We start from the raw sequence: 15,173 nt of genomic DNA, 5'->3' as shown, positions 1-15,173 counted from the left end.
TTTAATTATCTGTATGAATCCTTAAATGGTATTATACTAAAATATCAATTAGGTTGATCCGTGTCATTATTGTATTAGTAGTATGTTGACATAAGACGCTAGGGACATATTGTGTATGGACGATTATGTTTTGACTAATACATAAAAGTCTCTAACCATGTGTTTCAAATTTGTGTTGACTTAGACAAAACACGAAATACACAAAGGTGATTAAGTAGTTAAGATAGAGTTGTTTACACGCAGTATAAGAGGAGATTGACTCAAGGAATAAGATGCATGAAAATTCGTTGCCATGGTAGCAGTAATATTGGAGGAAACATCAAATAATCTCCACTAAATGAATGACGGATCAAGGTTTGACAACTAACCATACCTTAAGTCTTTGAGGAGTCTCACGTGGAATGATTATACATGTATGATAACTGATGATGATAAAGATTCTACAAGAGAATTCAAATACTACATATATCATCTATAAAATGAAGTGTATATTAGAACCCCATGGACTTACAACTTTAAATATCGATCCAATTAAATCGATGCTTCATTAATTAATAAATATGTTGATATAGTTACCTAATAAGGTTGGCTAATAAATATTATTCAAATATTAAAATTATTATGTAGATGGATACATGGCCTTAGAGGTTCATGTGCATGATATTAAAAGGGATGGATATTATGTGACCGTCGAGCCAATCACACCACCATGAATAAAATATTACATTCGTTATGATTACAGTGAGATGTTTATAAAGAAGTCCATGAATATGTACATTGACTTAATGAATTACAATGAGATCATAAAACAGTGATCACTAGTCTTTAAACATGTATTCTAAATGTTCCTATTTGATGGATAGTCGAGATGGACATCGAATTATTTTATTTTTTTTGAAAAATAAAGAAGATCACCTAACTTGGTGAACCTCCATAGATGGACATCAAATTATCCGGAAAGAATGGCAGTAACTGATCCTACTTATATGATAAGTATAGCTGGTCTTGTGGCTATTAGTGTGGCAACACTAAGGATAAATAGTGGGTGATCTATGGAGAAAGAGTTCACTGAATTGATCTGAATGAATCCCTAAATGGTATTGTACCTAAACGTCAATCAGGTTGATTCATGTCACGGTTGCATGAGTGATCCACTGACTTGAGACACCAAGTACATCTCATGTATGGATGATTACATTTTGACTATGAGTTATGAGCCTCTAATCATGGATTCAAACAAGTCATAGCTCAGATGTAGTGAGGAGTTCACGGAGGTGATTGAGTGGTTAAGAGGGGATCATTCGCCCTTGGTATTAGAGGAGATTGACTCAAGGAGGACGATGCTGAAAATTCCTTCCAGAGTAGTGAGGATATTGGAGAAGGCATTATCCAATGATCCATGTTACGCATCACTACTAATCAAATGATGGATTAGGGTTTGACAATCAACCATACTCTAAGTAGTTTGAGAGTCTCACATGGATGATGTATTATACATATATCGTAACCGATGGCGGTAAAGGTTCAATGGGAGAGTTCAAACACTACTCATTATCTTCTAGAGCACAATGTATCTTGGCACCCCACGGGTTGGAAACTTAACCTATCGGTTGGGTTAAATCGATCCTTAGTTAATTAATATATATGTTGATATAGTTAATTTATAAGGTTGGTTAATAATTATTATTGGACCACTCAAGTTATTAGCTAGAATGATAGATGGGCCTAGAGGGTCACATGCATAAGATCATAAGGGCATTGGTGGATATATTTTACTTTGTGGGGTTTTTGAGAAAAACTTAAGTAATATATAAATAGGGAAGAGGCACTCATTTCAAGAACCTAGGCCAGCCAGATTTGAGAACCCCCTTTCTCTACCCTACTCTCTTCTCCACTCAACCAAGGAGAGTGTCTTTATGGTAAGAAGATCTTCAAAAAAATTTAGGAGAGTTAAAGAAGATGTGGATATCCAAACACCAAAATGTGAACGGCTTTAGAATGATCTCAATGAGAGCAGGTCAATGGGTGGAACAAGTTTCCCAAAAAGATACATTTGATGTAACGATTTTATAGATCAATTTTGAATCGATTAAACGTTTCAGCATCATAGAAACCATGTTTTTCATTGTTGAACCAAGGCACAGAACCCAATAGAGAGATATGTGATAAAGAAAGGGAGGAGCAAGATAAGAATGATAGAGATAGAGAGAGAGGGAAAAGGGAGTGCGGAAGAGAGAGAGACATTTGAGGGGAAGAGAGCAAATACATTTTTTCAAAGAATATATTGGGACCAACCTGCACATTCCCACCGCACACAAGCATATGTGCGGTGTACAGTGAGATTATTCATAGTGCACCAAGATCATATTGAAGGCACAAATTTCACTACCCTAATGCCAGATGTTAATTTAAACATACTTTTAAAAAGGAGCAGGAGCAGTCGGAGGGCAGATCCACAACGACTTGATGGAAGATCCATCTTGGATTTTTGTCTTTTCTATAATTCTACGTCCATCTTCTTTTCCCTAAAGAGGCTTGTGAGAGGACTCATTATTGAGGAGTCAACTATCGAGTCAGCCAACTCGTTGAGTTGTCTGTCCAGTCAGCAGATAGATCGATAGGAACTTGAGAAGATTAGCTAGTAATAATCTGACACATAGCCTATACTCGTTAAAGAGAAGTAGTGGTCAAGATCAAATCTAGTTTCAAACATTGATTAAACCGTAGATATGAAACATTTCAACAGTCAGGATTCATTCACATGTAGTCATTATAATCAGTTATAACAGCTCTGATCAAAACAGAAAACCTTCTAATATTATACTATTATACAATATTAAAAATACAAACCAATGTTAACATGACAACTTGCGGATAAATACAACTATTTTTAAACCACCTATCATGGTGTGTTTCTCTTCTCTCTCTCTCTCTCTCTCTCTCTCTCTCTCTCTCTCTCTCTCTCTCTCTCTCTCTCTCTCTCTCTCTCTCTCTCTCTCTCTCTCTCTCTCTCTCTCTCTCTCTCTCCTATCCTTCTCCTCTATCCTAGGGATGGGAAATTCCATGTTCGGCATCGAACAAACAGTGTTCGTTGATGAACGAACAGGGAAAAATCCATGTTCATGTTCGTGTTTGGTTCGTTCAAGTTCATTGGCGAACAGTTTGCAAACACTAACTGCTTTGATTAAACAAATTGTATAATCAGAGAAATAGAGAGAGAGAGAGAGCAAGGGGGAAGGGAGAGGGGACAAGAGGGGAGAGGGGCACAGGAGGGAGGAGAGGGAGAGAGAGAGAGAGGGGAAGGGGAGCGGAGGGGAGGGGGGCACAGGAGGGGGAGCGAGAGGGGAAGGGGGCACATCAAAAGGGAGAGGGAGAGGGGAGGGGGAGAGGGGCACATGAGGGGAAGCAAGAGAGGAAGGGGGCACGTGAGATGGAGAGAAAGAGGGGAAACGGGAGAGGGGGCGGAGAGAGAGAAGGTAGATGGGAGAGGGGCCGGAGACCAGAACTTCCAGAGCCATAAGATTACCGAGGGATGTTGGCACCCTCCCCTCGAGCATGTTCTCTAGGGATGGGAAATTCCCTGTTCAGCGTCGAATGAACGGAATTCATCGATGAATGGATAGGGAAATCCTCGTTTGTTTTCAGTTCGTTCGAGTTCTTTCGCGTTCATTCGCGTTCGTTCACGTTCATTCGCGAACACTACCCGCTTTTAAAAATGGTCAAAAAAACTGTATCATCAGATAAATAGAAAGAGGAGGGGAGGGGAGAGGGGGACGAGAGGGGAGAGGAGCACGGGAGGGGACTGATGAATCAAATAATAGGTGCTAAATGACATACTTGAGTGAACTATTTAATGACTATTAATATTTAAATATATCATTTAAACATCATTTAGCACTTAATTCATGAAGTTGGCCTAAATTAGCAATTGATTATTTATAAATATTTTTTAGACTAACCACACTTGACTCTCACTTCTCTTTTAGCGTTTTTGACATTTTCAGGTTTAAGTCTCATTTGAGGGTTATTGGGCTAAGGAAAAGAGCTTCAAGAAGGCCCAACTACCTTCAAAGTTCCAGGAGTGACCCAGAGTTATAGCTTGCATGACTTTAATGAGCCTTTAATCTCATTAAGGCCAAATCTTTAAAAAAAGGCAAGCCAAGTGAGCGACCATAACGAGGAGTAATCAGAGGACTCAAAACTGATTGGAGGATATCTCTTCTCCAGGATTGAGGCTGTAGAAAAGATCTGGACCATTCAAGACCTTGGGAGATCCAAGGGTCATCATTTTCCTCTCTTCCCCATATAAACCCCTCACAATCCAACTTAATAATAACTCTTGTTTCAATCTAAATCCAAGATTTAATGGCATGTGTGCAATTTTTCTTGAGTCCTCGTACCTTTAGTGAGATTTGGGTAGATCAGCGGCATTTTAGAGCAAGAGCTGCTGAAGAAGTGGAAGAGTCTTGATCACTTTAGGCATTGGCATATGTGACAAAGAGGTTCGATCGCTATTTCTTCCCCTCATCCCTATATGTTCACATTTGTTTGTAGGTTAGTCTTGGAGCATCTAGCCAACATCCAGACGGTTCCAACGCCTCCAACATCTGGACTGTTAAATTTATTTTATTTTATTTTACTTTAAATTCAAAATAATTCTGAAAAAATCCTTTAAAATTCCAAAAAATTATACTTTATCTAATTTTTCCTTTTAGGATTAATTTTAATATAGATAAAAAATTTTAATCATATTTGTAGGAAATCTAGTTACTTTTAATTTTAGGTAATAAATTATAAGTACAAATCTACCAAAAAAATATTTTAAACTGAAAATTCACTAATCATTACTTTGCTATTTGAGGATCGACCCTTACTCTCCCTAAGCTAGTAAGGTTTATAAATATTGTTGTTTTAATAAAAATTACCTAAAAAACTATAATTAGTGATTGTTTTATCATTGATACACCCCAAAATCTGAGTCATCATGGACAGGGAGCGGAGGGAAGGGGGGCACGGGAGAGGGAGGGAAAGCGGGGAAAATGGGAGAGGGGGCGGAGAGAGAGAAGGTGGACGAGAGGGGGGTCGGAGAGAGAGAAGGTAGACAGGAGAGGAGGGCAGAGACCAGAATTTCCAAAGCCGTAAGATTAACAAGGGATGCCAGCAGCATGAACTCGAGCCTGTTCCAAAAGAGAATAAGAAACTTCAAAGAATGGGATATTGTTTGTCGGAGAGAGAGAAGGTGGTCAGGAGAGGGGTTGGAGAGAAAGAAGGTGGATGGGAGAGGGGGGCGGAGAGAGAGAAGGTAGATAGGAGAAGGGGGAGAGAGAGAGAGGAGACAGGGAAGAGGGGGGCATGGGAGAGGGGCGGGGGAGGGAGAGAGGGGGAACAGCCGCAGGGGAGCGGGGGACGAGAAGGGCGAGGGTAGGGGACACCGGGGAGGGGTCGAGAAGAGAGAGAGTGGGGGGCATGGGAGGAGGGAGCAGGGAGAGTGAGAGAGAGAGAGAGAGGGAGGGAAGAGGTGGGGGATGAGAGGGGAGGGGGATACGGGAGACGGGGGAAGAGAGAGATGGATCGCTGTTCCCCCCCCTCTCTCTGACATTGTAAAAAAATACTGTTATTACTATATTGTAAAAACCATTTCCTCAGGAATGCCACCCATTTGCGAACAACTTGTGAACCCATTCGGATTGGATTTTTCCCATTTGTGTTTGTGTTTTTCGTGTACATTTGCACGTTCACAAACGAACGAAACATTTTTCTCATCCCCACTCTATCCCCTTTCTTGTTCTTGATTCAACCAAGCTCCAAGAATCTATACATGGCATTAGAGCAAGGTTCGCTTCTAGCAAGGCCGAAGAAAGGCTCGCCGTCGTCGTCGCCTATCCTTCCAGCATAATGAGCATGACTACTATTGTCATGTGCTGATTGTAATTCCACCAGGAACTTGAATTTCAATCAGGCTTGACTCTGACAGCTATCAAATGTCAAAGAACATTGTGAGGTCTCTTCTAAATGGGTGTGGTTTAAACAAATTCATAGATGGAACACCACCTCCTCTTTCCATTTTAGAGCAACAGGGAAACACTAATGACAATCCTGAATATGGAAGCTGGTGGAGATTCGACTGGCAGGTTCTTGGATTTCTTCACTCCACTATTTCTGAATCGGTGTTCTCATATGTTGTAAAATCAAAGTCTGCAAGAGAATTTTGGGAAAAACTCGAGAGCACTTCTAAAGAAGTCAGTCAAGAATTATGGAGCTGAATACGCAATTCCACAACATTAGATAAGGTACAATGACAACCAACGAGCATATCAAGCATTTCAGATAAGTCTCAAAAGCTCTAGAAGTTGTGGGACATCCTGTATGTGAATCCACCAAGATCTATACTTTTCTAAGAGGTTTGCCTAAAGAGTATTCCCAATTGTGAGCGCTATCAATGCAAATATTGATCACATGGGATTTGAGCAAATTGTCACAAATTTAAAGGCCCATGATGTATATTTCATGCATCATCAGAAGGAAAGTACAAATAGACTTTTTCTAATGGCCAATGTGTGTCCAGGGCAAACGTACCAATCGTCCACATACAACAGAAATACTGGTTCAAGAACAGAATGCTACTGAAGGAATCACTCTCAGGGGCGAGGGTAAAATTGTGGTAGAGGGAGAAATCAGTGTTTCCAGCCCACGTTGTCAGATTTGTTCAGAATTTGGGCATCTCGCAAGAGAGTGCCAAGAATTTATTAAATTCTCACCATGCAACAATCAAACATATGCACAGAACTATCAAAACATATCTGCAGGACCACCTCAAGCATACTCTGCAGAACAGCACGGATGCTTCCCAGACAGCGGAGCTACTCATCACGTCACACCTGATATGAACACCTTACAACAACCTCAAGTCTATCAAGGAAGTGATCATCTCAAAATCAGTATGGACACAAGTTTGAACATCTTAGCCATTGGGAATTCAAAAATTACTATTTGTGATAAAATTATTTATTTAAATATCATATTACATGTTCCATAAATTTCCAAAAATTTACTTTGTATTTAAAAATTAACTTCTGATAACAATATTTATGATGAATTTCATGACTCTTGTTGTCTTGCGAAGGACAAAGCAACCAACAAGGTTCTCCTCAATGGAACAACTAGATACGGGCTCTACTATTTGGATAAATACAATCCTAAAACTACTTGGCATTTGAGAATGTGACATCCCCAACTCAAAAATCTGAAGAGTAAAATTCATAGAATTGGTCTTCCTGTTCTACATTCTCAAAAAATATTTTATCTGTGACTCTTGCAATATCTCAAAATCTCATAAACTTCCTTTTCTCCTGAAATGCATCAATCTCATAATTGCCTCAAAAATTATTCACTCTGATCTATGGGGACCGTCGGCAGTATTATCACATTATGGTTTCTCATATTATGTTGTTTACATTGATTCTAGTAAGCACCTATGGCTCTATCCTGTCACATTGGCAGTATTTTGGATACTTATATTACCTTACAAAAACAAGAAGAAAAATAATTTTCTTTGAAAATTAAATCTTTGCAATCTGACTGGGGAGGGGAATACCAGTCTCTTCATACTTACCATAAAACTCAAGTCATTATCCATCGGGTGTCCTGTCCCCACACTCCTGAACAAAATGGAACAGCTATACATAAACATAAACATTTAATTGAAACAGCTCTCGCTCTACTTCATCAAGCCAAAATGCCTAAGCAGTTCTGGGATGAAGCAGTAGTGACAGCCGCATATTTAATCAGTCATCTAACTTCGCCTATTTAAACCAAAAATCCCCCTATGAAGTTATTTTTAAAACTAGACCAGATTATTCTGTTCTCAAAACTATTGGATGTTTGTGCTACCCATACCTGAGAACTTTTGCAAAACATAAGCTAGAGCCTAGCTCAGAAAAATGTATGTATTTGGGATATAATGCCTTGTATCTTGGATATCGGTGTCTATCTCTCCTCATGGGTAAGTTCTTCATTTTCAGACAAAATATATTTTTTGAAAATCTATTTCCCTTTTCACATATCAACTATAGTATTCAAGATCATGGAATACTTGGCTCCTTTCATGACAATTCTGAACCATCAAGTGTTCATGAATCAGTCAGCTCACTATCCACTTCGGATGTTGAATCAGCTGCGACTAATGTCAATGAATGCACAATGGATGTAGAAACAGCTGTTTCTTCAACTTCGATGTCTGATAATTAAAAATACTATATCAAATATCTCTTGCTCTATTCAAATTTGATCCCAATAATCCCTCTGAATATGAGATACCTATCATGACAACATTAGACTACTCTCCTGAACGTGGAGATATTCTAAAAAACAAAAGCTTTCATTGACATCAATCTACAAGATGATCCAAAAAGCATAGCTATGCAGCCTACCACTAAACCATATAAACAAAAACATCTAATACTCTCTACGATTAGGTATCTGTTGCACGAATTTCTTACCACAAATTTAATTCATCTTACAGAACCACATTCCTATAGCAGCGCATCCAAGAGCACTTACTGGATGCATGCTATGAAAGAGGAAATGAAAGCTTTAAAGCAAAACCAAACTCAGCGAACTAATCCCAAGAAATCCAAACTTACATATCATAGGATGCAAACGAGTTTACGTAACTAAATGTAAACCCAATGGCTCCATTGATAAGTACAAGAGTTCAATCAACAAGAAGGCTTTGACTTCAATAATACATTTAGTCATTTAATTAAACACATAACAAACACATTGTTGATTTCAATTTCTGTCTTTAGTTATTGGGCAATACACCAATTTGATGTCTCTAATGCATTTCTACATGGAGACCCTAACGAAACCATCTACACGCAACAACCTAAAGGGTTTAAAGACCAAAACTATCCAAATCATATCTGTCTTCTCCTTAAGTCCATATATGGGCTAAAGCAATCACCCAAAGCTTGGTTTACCCAGCTGTTTCTTAATATGCTTTAATTTATTGGATCAAAAAGTCATACATCTTTGTTCTTCGAATCTCCGACAAATCCCATTTTTATTTTGATATATGTTGATGACATACTTATCATCTCTCCTTTTTCATCTGAGATTGACATCTTAGTTGGTCAACTACAAACTAATTTTGTAATCAAAGACCTATGACCTGTTCATTACTTTCTAGACATCGAACTGATAAAACATGATGATGGATATCTTTTGTCACAATCCAAATATATCTCTCAAATCCTGCATAACTCAAATATGGAACATTGTAAACCATCATTAGCTCCCTCTACATTTTATGAATCCTCATCACCTCAAAATGATTTTGCTGATCATACCTTGTACAAAAAAAATTGTTGGGTCTCTCCAGTACCCAACCTTAACCAGACCTGATATCGCCTTCGGAGTTAAAAACCATGTCAGAAAATGCACTATCCTACTGTTGATGACTGGAAATTTTTTTAAAAGCTTCTTCGTTATCTTAAATGAACACCTTTATATGGACTAGTTATTCATAAAAATTCGAACTTCTCAATCAACATGTTCACTGATGCAGGTTGGGCAGACAATTTAGAAGACAGACGATCAACATGAGGATTTCTTGTATTCCTTGGACAAAATCTCATCTCCTAAAGTTCCAAAAAGCAGCCAACCCATCTCTTGATTGAGCATGAAAGCTATGGTCTTAACCAGTGCAGCAGCAGAGGTGGTATGGATTCAATCCCTTCATAAAGAGCTCAATTTCATTAACCCTGCTGCACCAACTCTATGGTGTGACAACATCGGAGCAACATATCTTGCGGCTAGTCCTGTATTTCGTGCTCTAATAAAGGACATCGAGATTAATTTTCATTTTGTTCGGGAACAAGTCTCTGCCAGATATCTGAAAATTCAGTTTGTTAGCAGAGAAGGGCAGCTAGCAGACGTTCTCACCAAGCCACTCCATTCAGCTCGGTTCAATTTCCTCAGAAGCAAGTGAAACGTCTCTCCTCCGCCATTGCGCTTGAGGGGGGTATTCCTCTATAGAGTCAGCCAACTCGCCGAGCTGTCAGTCTAGTCAGCAGATAGATCGATAGAAACTTAAAAAAATTAGCTAATAATAATCTGACATGTACCCTATACTCATTAAAGAGAAGAAGCAGTCAAAATTAAATCTAGGTTCAAACATAGATATGAATAAATATAGAGGGCTATGATTAAACCATAGATAGGAAACATTTCACACATAGCCATTATAATCAGTTACAATGGTTATGATTAAAATAGAAAACCTTCTAAAGTTTTACTACTTTATAAATACAAACCAATGTTAAAATGACAACTTGTGGATAAATACACCTATCTTTTAACCACCTATCTTTGTGTGTTTCTCTTCTCTCTCTCTCTCTCCTATCCTTCTCCTTTTGTTTCTCTACCTTGATCGACCATTTTTCCAACTAAATCGGTAATCAGTTGTTGGATCCGCTCGTTATAATTGCTGCTGTAACAGAACCTTTGGAGAAGGCGTGAGTTCTGTTTCTCCAATCTCAGCGTAACATTGTGCTCTACCTTATCAGGATCAAATACTATTTGGATGAAATACGGGTCTTTGTTTTAAATATCATATTAAACTATTTAAAACTCTATTTGTGACGTCTTCTACTTCAAACGTTCCTTTTAATGGGCGCTCTTCATTTCATCTTATTATTACATATCAACACGCGCAGGAGATACTCCTGCAATGAAGTATTTTAATATCAGTGTAATATTCAACAAGGGGCGAAATCTATTTTATGCACCTCAGGTCTTTGTTTTTCGACTGCTTTATACGAGAAGAAACAAGTATCAAATCGATGAAGAAAGACTGTTAATAAAAAAACAATGACCCAAAAGTGTACCGCCAATTTAACATTTGGAGGGCTATTACTCTAGGATCATAGAAGTTGATGAGAACTGTTAAGAAGGAGGACGTCAGCATAGTCCCATCGTCGTCAACACCTGCCACCAACAGAGACAATGCCACCCCCTGCCAACACACAGCACCACTACGTGACACGCCATGACTTTTCATCATGATGCTGAAAAAGCGGCGGACTTCATTTGAATCCTTCTAATTTATCTTATACATAAGAAACATCCGTGCCTTTATAAGGCGATGTATACCAGACGGTTTTGATCATCGTTCTGAAAACATTTCAGTTGAGATAGTCTCTCTTCATCACTTCTCTCTTCATCGTTCTACTTGCATTTCTTAACATGGTATCAAAGCGAGCTCTGTCCAGGTCTGAAGGTTCCTCTGATGAAGGAATTATTCAAAGACGAAGGAAACGAAAGAGATCGCCCGAGAGGCTTACGCATGTTCCTCCAGTCGGAATCAAGCTGAATCGAGGCAACTATCCCCTATGGAAGAACTGCGTTAAAGCTACGGTTGGAGCACAAGGATTAGGAAAGCATCTCACGCATGAGAGACCTACATCCGCAGCTCCATTCTCAGACCCATAAAATCCCTGGTGGAAGAGGGATATGGCTGTAATGGCCATCATGATGTCGTCTATGAGCGAGGAAGTGCTTCCCATCATACAAAGTTGTTAAACCGCTCTAGAAGCCTGGAGAACTCTTAACGTTGAGCTCTCCTCAAGAACTGAGTCCAGAGTTATGGAGCTAACCAATCAACTACATAGTATACAACTAGGTACACGCTCCATCGATGAATTTGTTCAAGAGATACGCAACGTCAGCCACGCACTCGCTGGTTCGGGGGAAGTGGTCAACGAACGCACTCTGAAATTTATTCTACTCCGAAGTCTTGGGTTAAGATACCAAACATTTTGCATAAGTGTGAACACCCATGCTGGTATGTTATCCTTCGACTCTATTGTTTCTATGTTCCGTTCGGAAGAAAATATGTTAGGCCCTAAAGCACAGAACGAGGAGACACCGCCTCTAGAAGCAAATCAGGTCAACTCTGATTCACAAGTTACGAGAGGCCAAGGCTCTAGAGGACGAAGCAACAGGGGACGAGGCTCTGCTCAAGGAAATCGAACAGGCCCAAAGTGCCAAATCTGCGGAAAAATTGGACATCGAGCCGATGTATGCTACAATCGGTTTGGTCCAAGGACTCCACGCAGTATTGCACACACGCAACCCATTCGACCGCATCCAAATCAAGTTCAGGCTTATTATCTCACTCCAGGTCCAGCAGCTTCACCATCTGCACCAAATCAAACACATTGGTATCCTGATAGTGGAGCAATGCATCATGTTACTCCCGATACTCAAGTTATTAATCAAGCTATACTATATCAAGGTTTATAAAGTCTCTACATCGGAGATGGTACAGGTTTCTCTATTCAATCATCAGGGAACTCTTCATTTAAAACAAAATATTGCAATATTCATCTTCGAAACATTCTACATGTCCCTAAAATTACGAAGAACCTCGTGTCAGTTCGTCAACTCACTATTGACAATAATGTCTTCATCGAATTTCATCCTCATTGTTGCTTTGTTAAGGATTGACAGACAGGAGCAACGCTGCTCAAGGGTAATGTCCAGAACGGGCTGTATCATCTTCCACTCAAAGCCTCACCACCAGTTTTTGTCGGGCATGCGTCAACTAATCTATGGCATCTACGACTTAGACACCCCGCGTTTAATGTTTTAAAAAATACTTTTTCACTACTCAAACTATCTGATTTACCATTGTTTCCATATGTCTATGAACCTTGCGCCATGTCCAAGGCAAAACAACTACCGTATGCTTCTTTTGGACACAGATATTCTAATCCGCACGGAACGAAGTGTATTTCTTGGATATAGCTCGCGTCACCTTGGTTATCGATGCCTAATTCTTCGCACGAATAAAATAATAATCTCCAGAGATGTAATCTTTGATGAGAACAAATATCCGTTCCTCATCAATGATAACATCACACCGCCCTTAGAAAATTGGTTAACCACTGATTTATCTAAGCTAAGCATACAACCTGCTCCAAGTGAAATTAAATCACCCAACATTTTGGAACTCACACAATCCCCATCAGCTAGTGACACACCAATTCAATCTTCTCTAATCACCCCAAGAGGGACTCAAAGTGTCAGTTAGTCTGCACCTGAAACTATCGAAATCAACTCCACACCACCAAAACGTTTTAAAAATCTCTCTGAACTCTATCATACCTCCACCAAACATCCTTTTCCAATTTGTCTTTCTTCACATACCATCCCGATCGAGCCCACCACAGTGGAGGGCGCCCTAAAAGAATCAGTATGGCATAAAGCCATGACTGACGAATACTCCGCACTCATAGAGAATCGTACATGGGACTTAGTCCCACGTCCAGCCAATGTTAAATTAGTTGGTTGCAAATGGGTTTTCAAAACCAAACTAAAATCTGATGGATCATTTGATCGATGCAAAGCCAGACTGGTAGCTCAAGGTTTTAGTCAAACACCAAGCGTCGACTATCATGAAACGTTTAGCCCTGTTCTTAGAATGACTACTCTGAGAACTCTTCTTGCTTTAGCTACGAGCTACAAGTGGCATATCCATCAACTCGACATATCAAATGCATATCTTCACGGAGACCTGAGTGAAACTATCTACATGCGCCAACCACCTGGTTTTACAGTCTCTAACCCTCAGTATGTGTGTAAACTAAAAAAATCTCTCTACGGATTAAAACAGACCCCGAGAGCCTGGTTTCAAAATAATTTTTTCATTCAAAATAATTTTTGTGGATCCCGAACAGAGCCCTCCTTATTTTTTAAAACTAACGCTTAGTTTCCGCAATATGTACTCGTCTATTTTGATGATATACTCATTTTAAGTCTATGCTCAGCTAACATTTTAAACACCGTGTCAGCCCTAAGTAAGTACTTTGCAGTTCGAGACCCGGAGTCAGCTACGAGCTTCCTAGGCATCCAACTTCAGAGAAATAAGGTAGGCCTCACTCTCTCTCAAGAAGCCTATGCCATAAAAATACTTCAACTCGCCAAAATGACTGAATGCAAACCCATTGCTACTCCATGGCCAATTCAAAATTCTGATGAACAAAAGTCGGCATGCAAAACATGCCCAGACAGCTCAATATATCGTAAAATTGTTGGCAGCCTGCAGTATCTGACTCTCACCAGGCCTGATATTGCATTTGCAGTCAATCGAGCATGTCAAGCTATGCATAATCCAAATGCACATCATTGGAAACAACTCAAACATTTATTACGCTATCTAAAAGGTGCCTTCCATTTTTCTTTACAATTCTATTATGACTCTCCCCACAGCATCCATATTTTTAGCGATGCTGATTGGGCAGGCGATCCACTGGATCGAAAATCCACCAGTGGATATCTAATCTATTTTGGTCAAAATTTAGTTAGCTGGGCATCGAAGAAACAAACTACAGTCGCCCATTCCAGCACCAAAGCAGAATACAAAGCTCTTGCCAATGCAACCGCGGAATTCCTTTGGTTAAAATCTTTACTCAAAGAATTAAAGATCTCTTGTTTATCTTCCTCTGTTCTCTGGTGCGATAACATTGGTGCCACCAACTTAAGCAAAAATCCCATCTTTCATGCCCGCACTAAACATATATCACTTCATTCGTGACGCAGTCACTGACGGCCTATTACAGGTTGCTCACTTATCTACACGTGATCAAATTGCCGATCTACTCGCATAGTCTCTTCCTCATCCTCGGTTCTGCACTCTGCGTTCCAAACTCAACCTTCTACCTTGGCTAAGTTTGCGGGGGGCTGTTAAGAAGGAGGACGCATCGTCATCAACACCTGGCGCCTGCCAACACACAGCACCACTGCGTGACATGCCATGACTTTTCATCATGATGCTGAACAAGCAGCGGACTTCATTTGAATCCTTCATTTGAAAACATTTCAGTCGAGATAGTCTCTCTTCATCACTTCTCTCTTCATCGTTCTACTTGCATTTCTTAACAAGAACGATGTCATTCTTCATACACATAATTAGTCACCGAATATATGGGTTAAATGTTTTACGTGTCATGTGATATTCAACTGAATATGATTAACTTAAACTGCTGCGCCGAAATCTGCTATTTGGCCCTCAGCTCCCACCGTTCGCACTCTAGCTTTCTTTCTACATCTACATCAATATTTTTCTCATTCAACCCGACCCTGTATCGAATATTTAGCTTGGAAGCGAA

The sequence above is a fragment of the Wolffia australiana genome, chromosome 4 (genome assembly GCF_029677425.1).
Source record: "Wolffia australiana isolate 7733 chromosome 4, ASM2967742v1".
NCBI classification, from domain to species: Eukaryota; Viridiplantae; Streptophyta; class Magnoliopsida; order Alismatales; family Araceae; genus Wolffia; species Wolffia australiana.
The sequence above is the reverse complement of the archived record's forward strand: the minus strand, read 5'-3'. Positions refer to the sequence as shown.